Source organism: Callorhinus ursinus, unplaced genomic scaffold (genome assembly GCF_003265705.2).
Source record: "Callorhinus ursinus isolate GAN/ISIS: 27379988/994484 unplaced genomic scaffold, GSC_fseal_2.0 scaffold1, whole genome shotgun sequence".
Taxonomy (NCBI): Eukaryota; Metazoa; Chordata; class Mammalia; order Carnivora; family Otariidae; genus Callorhinus; species Callorhinus ursinus.
In genome coordinates this window covers 81,630,942-81,642,422 of record NW_027397063.1, presented here as the reverse complement: position 1 = coordinate 81,642,422, position 11,481 = coordinate 81,630,942, and the positions used below count along the sequence as shown (strand labels likewise).

The window sequence follows — 11,481 nt, the reverse complement described above, 5'->3', positions numbered from 1 at the left end:
GGTGTAAGGAAATGGTCCAGTTTCATTCTTCTGCATGTGGCTGTCCAATTTTCCCAACACCATTTGTTGAAGAGACTGTCTTTTTTCCATTGGACATTCTTTCCTGCTTTGTCAAAGATGAGTTGACCATAGAGTTGAGGGTCCATTTCTGGGCTCTCTGTTCTGTTCCATTGATCTATGTGTCTATTTTTGTGCCAGTACCATACTGTCTTGATGATGACAGCTTTGTAATAGAGCTGGAAGTCCGGAATTGTGATGCCGCCAGCTTTGCTTTTCTTTTTCAACATTCCTCTGGCTATTCGGGGTCTCTTCTGGTTCCATACAAATTTTAGGATTATTTGTTCCATTTCTCTGAAAAAAGTGGATGGTGTTTTGATGGGGATTGCATTGAATGTGTAGATTGCTCTAGGTAGCATTGACATCTTCACAATGTTTGTTCTTCCAATCCATGAGCATGGAATGTTTTTCCATTTCTTTGTGTCTTCCTCAATTTCTTTCATGAGTATTTTATAGTTTTCTGAGTACAGATCTTTTGCCTCTTTGGTTAGATTTATTCCTAGGTATCTTATGGTTTTGGGTGCAATTGTAAATGGGATCGACTCCTTAATTTCTCTCTCTTCTGTCTTGCTGGTGTATAGGAATGCCACTGATTTCTGTGCATTGATTTTATATCCTGCTACTTGACTGAATTCCTGTATGAGTTCTAGCAGTTTTGGGGTGGAGTCTTTTGGATTTTCCACATAAAGTATCATATCATCTGCAAAGATTTAGAGTTTGACTTCCTCCTTGCCAATTTGGATGCCTTTGATTTCTTTTTGTTGTCTGATTGCTGTGCCTAGGACTTCTAATACTATGTTGAATAGCAGTGGTGATAGTGGACATCCCTGCTGCGTTCCTGACCTTAGGGGGAAAGCTCTTAGTTTTTCCCCATTGAGAATGATATTCGCTGTAGGTTTTTCATAGATGGCTTTTATGATATTGAGGTATGTACCCTCTATCCCTACACTCTGAAGAGTTTTGATCAAGAAAGGATGCTGTACTTTGTCAAATGCTTTTTCTGCATCTATTGAGAGGATCATATTGTTCTTTCTTTTGTTAATATATTGTATCACGTTGATTGATTTGGGCTTATTATTTTTAAGATTTTATTTGAGAGAGAGAATGAGAGAGAGAATACGGGGGGGGGGATCAGAGGGAGAAGCAGACTCCTCGCTGAGCAGGGAGCCCGATGTGGGGCTCAATCCCGGGACTCCAGGATCATGACCTGAGCCGAAGGCAGTCACTCAACCAACTGAGCCACCCAGGCACCCCTAGGCTTATTATTTTTCTAAAGCTTCCTACTATCCACAGGAATTCTCCAGTCTACCTCTTTTTTTGTGGTCTTTTCATTAGAAACATAGGTTTCCCCTCCACCCGCCACGGATATATGCAAATCTTTTATTTATTTGTTTATTTGTTTATTATGTTCAGTTAGCCAGCATATTATGCAATTCTTTTAAAGGACTGTCTTGATAATCAACCCAATTTGATCCTTCTGGTCTTACCTTGAATATGAAAAGACAAAGTAATTAATTCACTGTTTGCTCCAAGGTTAGTAGTAAGAACTACATAGTTACAATTCCACCTTTTCCACCTTTAAACCTCATATTTAAAACAATTTAGTATTTAGTATCCATCCAGTAGGTAAGATTTAAAAAGGTACTCTAAAGTTTTTCTTGGATTTTTAAAAATTTGAATAAAACTATGAATTGGGTATACATAAAAATCATCCACATGTTTTATAGGTGGTTTTGAAAAGAGAATTAAGTTTTGTATTTTACTCATGTGTCCATCTCCTCAGTATTAAATAAACAAAAGGAGTTGTGGCTTATATAATATCAACAAACCCCCAATTAGATAAGTGAATAGAGCAGTGACAATATTCCTCTTTCGTAGTATAACACAATGGTTGTTATTTGAATCCCAGGTTTACTGTTCTGAGTTCAAATTCCTACACTACTATTTTCTTGGACAAGATACATAACCTCTAAACCTTAATGTCTTCATCAGTAAAATGGGCACAGTAACACTACTCCTCTCATAGTTCTTTAGTTTTTTGCTGGTGGTGGTATAGTGAGGATTGGTCAAGACAATACATGGAAACATTTAGTACTGCTTGACGTAAATGCTAGCTATAGCTATTTCAGTGAAATACACAGAAAAAAAAAGTTTTTTCCATTAGTATCATGTTTCCTTTCTCTACATTTGCTGCTGGTATGGAATCTAGAGAGGTGAACAAATTTTCTCTTCCCTCAGTCACCCCTGTTGTTGCTGTGGGAAAGCAGAACTCTCTTCAAGAGGGAACCCCAGATTCAACAGTTGTTATATAGAGGCTGTGAAGGAGATTGACAAACTAAGAACCTTGTCTTATCCTCTAGGGTAGACAAACTGAAAGACACCCAGTAATTTTATTGTAAATCTTGAGATGACAAAGTGCTGTAAGCCTTCTAGTGGTCTTCTGAGAATAGGGCCAAAAACTTTTCAACTTGGATTTCTTTATGTATTTCCTTCTTCTCTAAGACAGAAGGTGAAAAGAGAATTGTATTTGGATTAGCTGGACAAACAGGAAAAAACAGTCCGTGACAGAATCACAGCAAACTACATTCATGTTGTGTAGTAGTTATGAGTATTCAGTATAACTGTCTTCCATGTTCAGAGGATATTTGCTATCTCAGGTAAAGGAAAACACTTGTCATTTGAAGTTACTAGCATATCTGATTGATGAAGCATGGAAATGAAAACTTCCCACCTTTCTAACCAGGCAGCTGATGCTTGAATGAGTTAAATGGACCAAACCAAAAGTGTGAAGTTCACCTTGCACACTTAAAGACCATTGAAGAATTCTGGTTACTATTTCAAGACCTGCTGGGATATAACAAATTTTGTGCTTTTCCCCCATCTTTTAGAAATTTATCTTTAGTTAGTCATGAGTTTCAAATTCTCATATCAGAAATGTTAGCACAAATTATACAGACATCTTCCAAGGGTACTTCTCTAGTTTGTTTAGTTGGTTTAGGAGTTTTGATGTCCTGGGTTTTTGTTTTTGTTGTTTTTGTTATACTTGGCCATAATAACCCATCAATTGTGAATCCGTGTACTTTCAATGGCTACCAAGATTTTTATTCTCTCAGCTGAAACGATTTTCAACATTTTGCTGTATCTCTCACAGGTATCTTAATTTTTAAAAAAGAGTACAGCATAAAATAAGTATAATAGTGAGTCCTGTCCAAATCTTCATTAAGTGGTATATGTGCTACCGAAGCAAGCATGAAACCTTCATTAAGCAAATTGATAGATGTTCTGCAATTCATTATGAAGAAAGTTGGACTAGAATTTTATAAGATGACTTCTAGACTAATGGAATTTTAATTTAAAAATGGAGTATTTTTTAGAAGATGGGAGTAGTATGCTATATCTTTAGACCATCCAGAGGAAGCAATGCCTAAAAATGTAATTAGAATCCATAATTGGGCAAGGATTGGGACCCATGCTTGGGAATGAAATACATAATTCTGATATCAAGGGATCTTCTTAGTCTTTTTCATCTTTAGGTGATTAATCAGATATTTGAAGTGAGTACATTTACTTGATCTTCTCTAGAGAACGTTTATAAGTGCAACATATGAAGAAATCATTGCAGAACTGTAAAGTTTTCTCATTTGGCTCCTTGCTAACAGATCTTTGCTTCTGGTAAATTCTCATTTCCATCATTTACTGGGATAACAGTGCCCCAAAATCAACAGTTTTCATTAGCCTTGAGAGTCTATATTCTCCCTGTATGATCTATTATGATCTACTTTTTCTTTTCTAACAAGGACGAATTGTTTAGCAAAAGATTTGAATTTATTATGCTGAAGTCTATCTGCTGTGTACATGAGGTTTTTTAGCTTGCCTAGCTATCGGTTCTACTACCGACTAACCAAGTGAGACAGTGAGTAGGTTAGTAAGATGAGTGCTCAGACTCACTGCAGTCAAGGTTTTCAAATTCTTCTACAGGACAGTATGAATAGTCCTATACATTTCTTGGATCTTGAAATATATATATATTCTCCAGAGACCTTCTTCCTATGTTAACCTTCTTAATGAATTATTTTATCAACAAATTCCTAAGTGACTTTTATCAGCATAAACTCTCTGATCCATGTATGGTATAATTAGGTTCAGTGACAGTTTGCTTGAAAGTAACAGTAATTAACTTTTTATTTGTCGTTAGTACCTGTCAGACAGTGTTCTAAGTGTTTCCAGTTTTAACTAATCCAGTCTTCACTTTGAGGAACTGCTATTAATATCCTTAGTTTGCATATGGGGAAATTGAGGCACAGAGATTTTATATATTTGCTTGAGGTTGCACAGCTATTAACACGGCTGGAGTCCAGATACAGTCTAGGTCTGGAGCCCACACTCTTAACTAGTATGGCTATATTGCTTTCATGGAAAAGAGAAAAGCCAACTTTTTATTTTTTAAAGATTTTATTTATTAGAGCAGGGGGAAGGGCAGAGGGGGAAGGAGGGGAGAGGATCTCAAACAGACTCCATGCTGAGTGTGGAGCCCCATGTGGGGCTCAATCTCACAACCTAGAGATTATGACCTAAACCAAAACCAAGAGTCAGATGCTTAACTGTCAGAGCCACCCAGGTGCCCCTGAAAGCTGACTTTTTAAAAATATGAGTAATACTGGATTCTTATTTAGAGATGTAAGTTAAAGAGTATACCACCAGGCTGTGGTTTATACCACTCAAATTCATGAATCAAATCTTGCCCTAAGGCCTATCATTAATTTTCTTGTTCCTGGACTTTTATACTGTGACCTAATACTGCCTCCTTACCTAGTGCTTATCTTTCTGACATGGAGGTTAAGTCCTTCAGTTCTTGAGTTAAGATACCCATCGTGCAGTATATTAACACCTTGACGAGTAATGATGGGTTGAGTAATAATGCTGCTAATGACTAATGAGACTAATACTGCTAAATGAAAATTACCCTAGATGCTGCCAGTTTTGAGCGCTCTCCCATGTTACATGGTCATTGCTATTGTAGTTTAGTTTACTGACTTCTTGATTTTTTTTTTCTGTGATATTTACATAGTTCCAGAATGTGGATGTCTAAATTTTATGATTCACTTATTTTAGATTGTAAATAAGATTGAGGATATTCTTTATTCAGCTACTTTAGGGTAGTATGTTGGGGTGCCTGACTGGTTCAGTGGGTAGAGCATGGCACTCTTGATCTCAGGGTCAGGAGTTCAAGCCCCACCTTGGGCGTGGAGTCTCCTTAAAATAAGAATAAAGAGTAGTATGTCAAAGTTGATGCTTTGACATAGTCATTGCCAACATTGAACTTTGTTTCCTAAAACTTTCAACCGTCAAAGGGTGGTTGGAACATGGGACCATCCAGTGAAGTTCTGTCTTTATTGCTTTCCTTTGATGGTACTTTAAGCCAATTTCTTACCTCTCCCCATACCCTGCCACCAGCTTCTTTTCCTCACCTGTAAAATGGAAATTATTTCTTTGGCTTTGTTGGGAGAATTTGCAAGGTCTGATTTCCTGAACAAAGGGTAATGCTGAGAATGATCCCGAGTTTAGGCAACTTTGCTCTGACTTTTATAGGCTATTCTTTCTCCTGTTCTTTACATATGTCATATTCCCAAGGACTACAATGTATATTACTAATCAATGCCCAGTTTTTATTCCTGAACTGGATTGTGGCTCTGAGTCCTCTTATGCTTGTGATCTAGACTAGTAAACCAAAGAGTAGACTGTAGAGACAGTGTGGTGTATAATACAGTATTTTCTAGCTTTGCCTGCTAATAAGAATCATGTAGGTAATACAGATTTCCACATCATTCCCTTATAAATTCTGATTTAGTAGACCTGGAGTGAGACAGACGTTTATGTTTTACCAGAGATCTAGATTTTGACAATATGGCAAGCATGGGAAACAGAAGAAAAGAGTTTGTAGATTTGCATTTAAATCCCTATGCTATCTCCTAGTGATGAAATTAACTTTGAGACCTAGTTTGTAGGTACCTAATACAGATGTCAGCTCCTTTTCTTACAGCTTTGCCGATGGAATCCAGAGTAAGTAAACATTCCTTCATTGCCAATTCTTCATTGTTCTGCCACCTCTTAGCATTTTCTAATGGTCTACTGTTAATACTTAAAAACTGGCTTTCCAGAAAAGCAAGCCCTATGTTTGCCTATTTCTCTGGTATAAGTACACCCTTCATAGCCTCAAGCTACGTGTTTTCATAATCGAATACAGTTTTTGTCTGTAGCTTTGGTCAAGTCTTTCCCACCTTAACAAAGACAAACAGTATCAACAAAAACTGCCACGATTCCCTCAGATTTCTATTTAATCCTGGCCCTTTAAAAAATTCTTTAAAGAGTAGAGGGTTCTCTGCATCTTTATTTTCTTACCTTCCATTCCTTTGTTTTTAACATCTCTCATTTGACTTCTGCCCCTACCACCTTGAAGAAATTGTTTCTGATAAAGTCACACTGCTAAATGAATGGGCATATGAAAATCCTTATCTTACGGGACTTTTTTATTGCCATTACCATTGCCAATCTCTCCCTCCTTGATTATCTTCTCTCCCTTCTGTGCATGTTATAGGGCTGGTTCTCTTGGGCTTTCTGACTGTGTAACTAGATGTTGACTTACTATGTTTTATACACTTTCAGTAATTCTGAAATTTTAGCATGTATCAGAACTACTTGGAGGGTTTGTTAAAATAGATTATTGGACCCCAGATGTTCTTATTCTGTAGGTCTTGGGTAGAGTATCAAAATATATATTTCTCACCTGTTTCTAGGTGATGCTGATCCTACTGGTCTAGGAATGATACTACAAGAATTGCTGCTGTGATGTGCCAGGGCCTTCAGGAATGCATGCTCCCCTTCCGCCCTCAGGGGTTTGGGGGGGGGCGGGGCTGCTGGGAATGTTCTGCGGGTATTGGTGGGGGGGAGTGTGGGTCAATCTGGGCAATGAGAGTGTGTCTGCTGTCCAAGCCAATAAAGCTTTTTTAAAAAATCACTGCTCTAACTCTATCCTTCTTTTACTTTCTGTCCCTGTTAATTTGACCTGTAATTTTAGATCTGGGCTTATTCTTCTCACCAAAGACATTCTGTCTAGGTAGACTCTTCTCTTTTCATGGTGTCCATGCTTGTAGTATCTGACTGCAAAAATGTTTCGTGTAGATCTCATGACTAATTTCACATTACGACATATAACTGTGTGCTAAACATCTGTTAAATGTTCCATAGGAACATGCCTTGTCCATGGCTAGTCAGTGGTGGAGCTGAATTTGCTTCTGTTTGCATCCAATGCTTCTACTTTTAACCACTTTTATGGGCCTCTCATCCTTTTTATGATTGTACTGGCTTAGATTTCTTTTATCTTTGAGATGATAAAACCTTCTGTGTCAGAGTTGCCAAACCATCCCAAGTCTCCTGTTTCTCTAGGAGAATTCACAGGACTCGGTATATGGTTGTCTTTAAGGCTCTGACTTATGACCAGGAAAGGATACCAAACAAAATCAATAAAGGCAAAAGGCACATGGGTAGAATCTACAGGAAACCAGGTATGAGAGCCAAGAGTCCTCTCCCAGGGGAGTCTCATAGGACATACTCGAGTCCTCTATATGTGCTCCTCACCATGTTTATAACAACATGGGTGAAGTGTTATCTGCTAGGGAAGTTCATTGGAGGCTCACTGTCCAGGGTTTTTGTTGGAGATCGACTACATAGACCCCCTGGGCCTAACATATACCAAGATTCTAGTCTCTCAGAAGACCACGTGTTCAGCATAAACTTTATCATTTGCAAAAACAGTGTAGACACAGTTAACTGTTATCAGGGGAGGCTGGGAATCCTCCTGAAATTGAAGTTCCCAGATGCCAGTGAAGAGCCAACTTTGCAAGCAGGCCTTTGTTAAGGATAGCAGTCTCAGGCCTGATTAACTCTTTTCTTTGGACCTTCTAATTTGCCTTTTAATATACAATCTTTTTCTCTCATTCCCATCTCTGCAGCACAGTGAGCCATTTAAAATGTAAATCTGATCTTATCCTTCCTTGGCTTAAAATTCTTTGCAATGTATCTATTATAGTTCTGAATAAATGGGATAAGAGGGATTCACAGGGAGAAATCTTTGGGATCTTAATTATTGTAATTACTGTGTTCTGATTTTATAATATGAGCTATCCACTCATTTTAACTTAGGATTCATAAGAGCTCTCCACTGAACGCTGTGTTTGGCAATACCCTTTTCCACCACTGCTCATCTTTTGGACAGTGTTGATCTCTCCTGGCTTTGAGTTGCACTAACAACTTAAGTTTTACATGCATAACACTAGTGACTTTCTCTTGTATATTATTTGTGTGCAGGTCTCATCTCTACATTATAAACTCTTTGAAGAAATGATTCATGTCTCTTCCTCAAATTAATCTCCCAAGAGCTAAATCTTTAGCATTTGGCTTTCAGTATACATGTTGAATGAATGAGTGATGACTAAGAGTGAAAAATAATGGCCTGTATTTTATCCTGAAAAAGCTACTTGTCCAGTTTCACCAGTGGCCATTTATAAAATTATTCAGAATAAAATTCCTAAAGGAACCTAAGGATATTTAGCTGGAAATTAAGTCTTTATTTTTAAAGAATGCACTCATATACTCTTGTCCAGTTTCACTAAATTAGTGTGTTTTTTTACTCTTTGCATCAAGTTTTAAGTAGTTAGAGGCTTTTCATTTTCTCCCTCTAAAACCATATTTCAGTAGAAAGTGTTGCTTAATTAGGGCTGTGGTAAATTATATACACAGAACTTATTAAGATTAAGTGAAAGTTACAGACTACTTAGCCAAAGAAACTATTTCTTGCTCTCAGTACCTTAGTTCTCAAGTGTTTTAATGTTTTTTTTTAATTTTTTATTGTTATGTTAATCACCATACATTACATCATTAGTTTTTGATGCAGTGTTCCATGATTCATTGTTGGTTCATAACACCCAGTGCTCCATGCAGAACGTGCCCTCCTCAATACCCATCACCAGGCTAACCCATCCCCCCACCCCCCTACCCTCTAGAACCCTCAGTTTGTTTTTCAGAGTCCATCATCTCTCATGGTTCGACTCCCCCTCTGACATACTAAGTGTTTTAATGTTTTTATGAGGCAAAGCTATTCCCAGTGTCCTGATAAAGATCATGAAATTATATTTGTTCATGATACCTGATTTTTTTGTTTATCAGGCAGAGTCATAACTTGTGTATATATTAATAGTAAAGTTAAGGGCTCTAAGATCTGGATAGCAAAAAGTTAACCAAAGAAGTTGACTCACAGACACTGCTTAGGTTATATGTGTATGAATATGTGCAAGTATGTGTGTGTGTGTGTATAATTTATATAAATATAAAATTATTAAGCAAATGATACTTAAAGATATTATCAAGCCTTCATGTGCTTCTGTCACTTTTGAAATGCTAAAGGTGGAATGTTAAACTCCTGTCTGTTATGTGAGAAAGGATGGAGGACATGCCGACGTTATGTCTGGCAACCAGAAGGCTGTTGTCTCTGGCTACAACATGGAGACGTATGGTAGCAGCACCATGTGCCATTCTAATGGTACCTTATCTAGTCTACTGTGACAAATGATTCTACTCAGCTTGTCAATGGTGACAGCTGAGACTTTTTGCTTAGATGCCTTGACAGTGCTTGTATTAAACAGCTAGAACCATACAGTCCATTAAGTTTCTGTAAAATGAACTGTCTGCTTCTTGCTGTTTTGCTGATAGTGGCAGCCGTTGTAAGCTAATCCTCTCCAGTTGTGGATTGCCTGACTGAGTGCCTTCGCTCATCTACAGGTAGTAGATCTCTGTTTTAGCGGAGTGGCTACAAGGCTGATGGTCATGATGGGAAAGACATAAATTATTCCATAGGAAATTTTCTGGCAGTTATTTACTCTAAATTAGGCTGCAAATATGTCCCTAAATGGGACACTGACTTTAAAGATAGTGAAGTGATTGTTTTTTTTTGTTTGTTTTGTTTTTTGTTTTTTGTTTTTTTTTTTTTTGGTTTGTTTTTTTCTTCACATGATTATTCATAGGATCTTGGTGCAAAATACACACACATCAGAGGGGTGTGTCTCTGAGTAACTATGTCTACATTTATGTGTGCATTAATGAAAGCCAGATGTAATAAGGAATGTCTATTTAAACTTAAAGGAAAATATTCAGTTTCTTAGGCAGAATCACACCATTGGAAATAATGATACCTGATTGTTTTGAAATATATTGCGGAAAGTATAACTTCGAGTTGTCTTTAATGAACAGTAATTCCTTTAAGCTATTTATTACATTTATGTGTTGTTTTAAATTACTCTTATGTTCCTTTATTCTTTCCTCCCCAGAAAGATAAATGTGTAAGTGTGATAATCCTTTTCTAGGTGTTGCAGAGACTGCTTTTGTCAACATATACTTTGAATCTGAATTAAAGCCAGTGAAATCTTGTAGGCAGCGTTCTATTCTCCCTGTCATCACTGGGCATTATCAATGGAGTAAGTCACTGAAGAGGACCTATAATGATATAAGTGTTTATAGGGTTGAACATTAATTTTAATAGTTCAGAAAAAAAATTGCATGTAAGAATAAAATTTATATTTAACTTTTGGGGAAAAATAGAATATTATAATCTAGGCCCTTACAGTATATAATAACCCTTTATAGTGCTTCATGGGATATATTATGCTTAACAGCACCTCAGTAAATTATGAAACTTTTGGTGTGGTTTCTGAACTCATATTTGCAGATGTTGGTGATTATATGTTTGGAAATTAAGTTGTATTCTTATTCTCAAAGCTCTTTGATCTCTAGCGTAGAATGAAATACATTTTTAGTGGTATATGAGGAATCCTTAGTCCTTGAATATATAAACTCTGAGTTAATGTTCTAAAGAGGAAGAGGGATTATATTCAACTGGATTGGGGGATTGCATTAGAATTCAACTGGACTGTGCTATAATAAACTGTTCTCCAGTATAGAATTTATTAGCTTTCAAATGACACAGCCAACAATTAAGACCTAAAAGCAGTAATCTTACAAATAACTTAGTGTTCTGTAATAGTGCACTTACTTCATTCAAGGTGACTATTTCCTGCTGTAGGCCATTTTCCAGGCAAGGTTTCTCCAGCACAGGGAAAATTATTTTATTGTAGGAGAAAAGGTTTTGATCTGAAAGTAGACCCAGGAAAGGCATGCCCAAAAGTCTAGCTGCACATTAGTTGGGAACAAGGTGTTGGGTGACCTTAAAAATCTGTACCCTTCATTTTAAGAGACTGGGAATGTGGTCTGCTCTTTCTCTGTGACTAGATGCCGTCTTCTAGTGATGGTTCAGACCACACCCCATAGATCTTTCTGCTCCAAGCTCTTCTGCTGATGGTTGACTTTAAAATGTTA

General features: G+C 37.1%; 1 protein-coding gene across 5 annotated transcripts in view; it reads left to right on the top strand.

The window, feature by feature from the left end:
* NAALADL2 (N-acetylated alpha-linked acidic dipeptidase like 2) overlaps positions 1-11,481 on the top strand; it is a 1,329,911-nt gene that overhangs the window by 163,997 nt on the left and 1,154,433 nt on the right. For 3 of the 5 annotated variants that reach the window (XM_073897016.1, XM_073897023.1, XM_073897029.1), the window contains one exon: positions 10,473-10,583. The exons of the other annotated variants lie outside the window; for them this stretch is intronic. The gene's annotated coding sequence lies outside the window, so the exon portion shown is untranslated. The remainder of the gene's footprint in view (positions 1-10,472; positions 10,584-11,481) is intronic. 5 annotated transcript variants of the gene reach the window in all.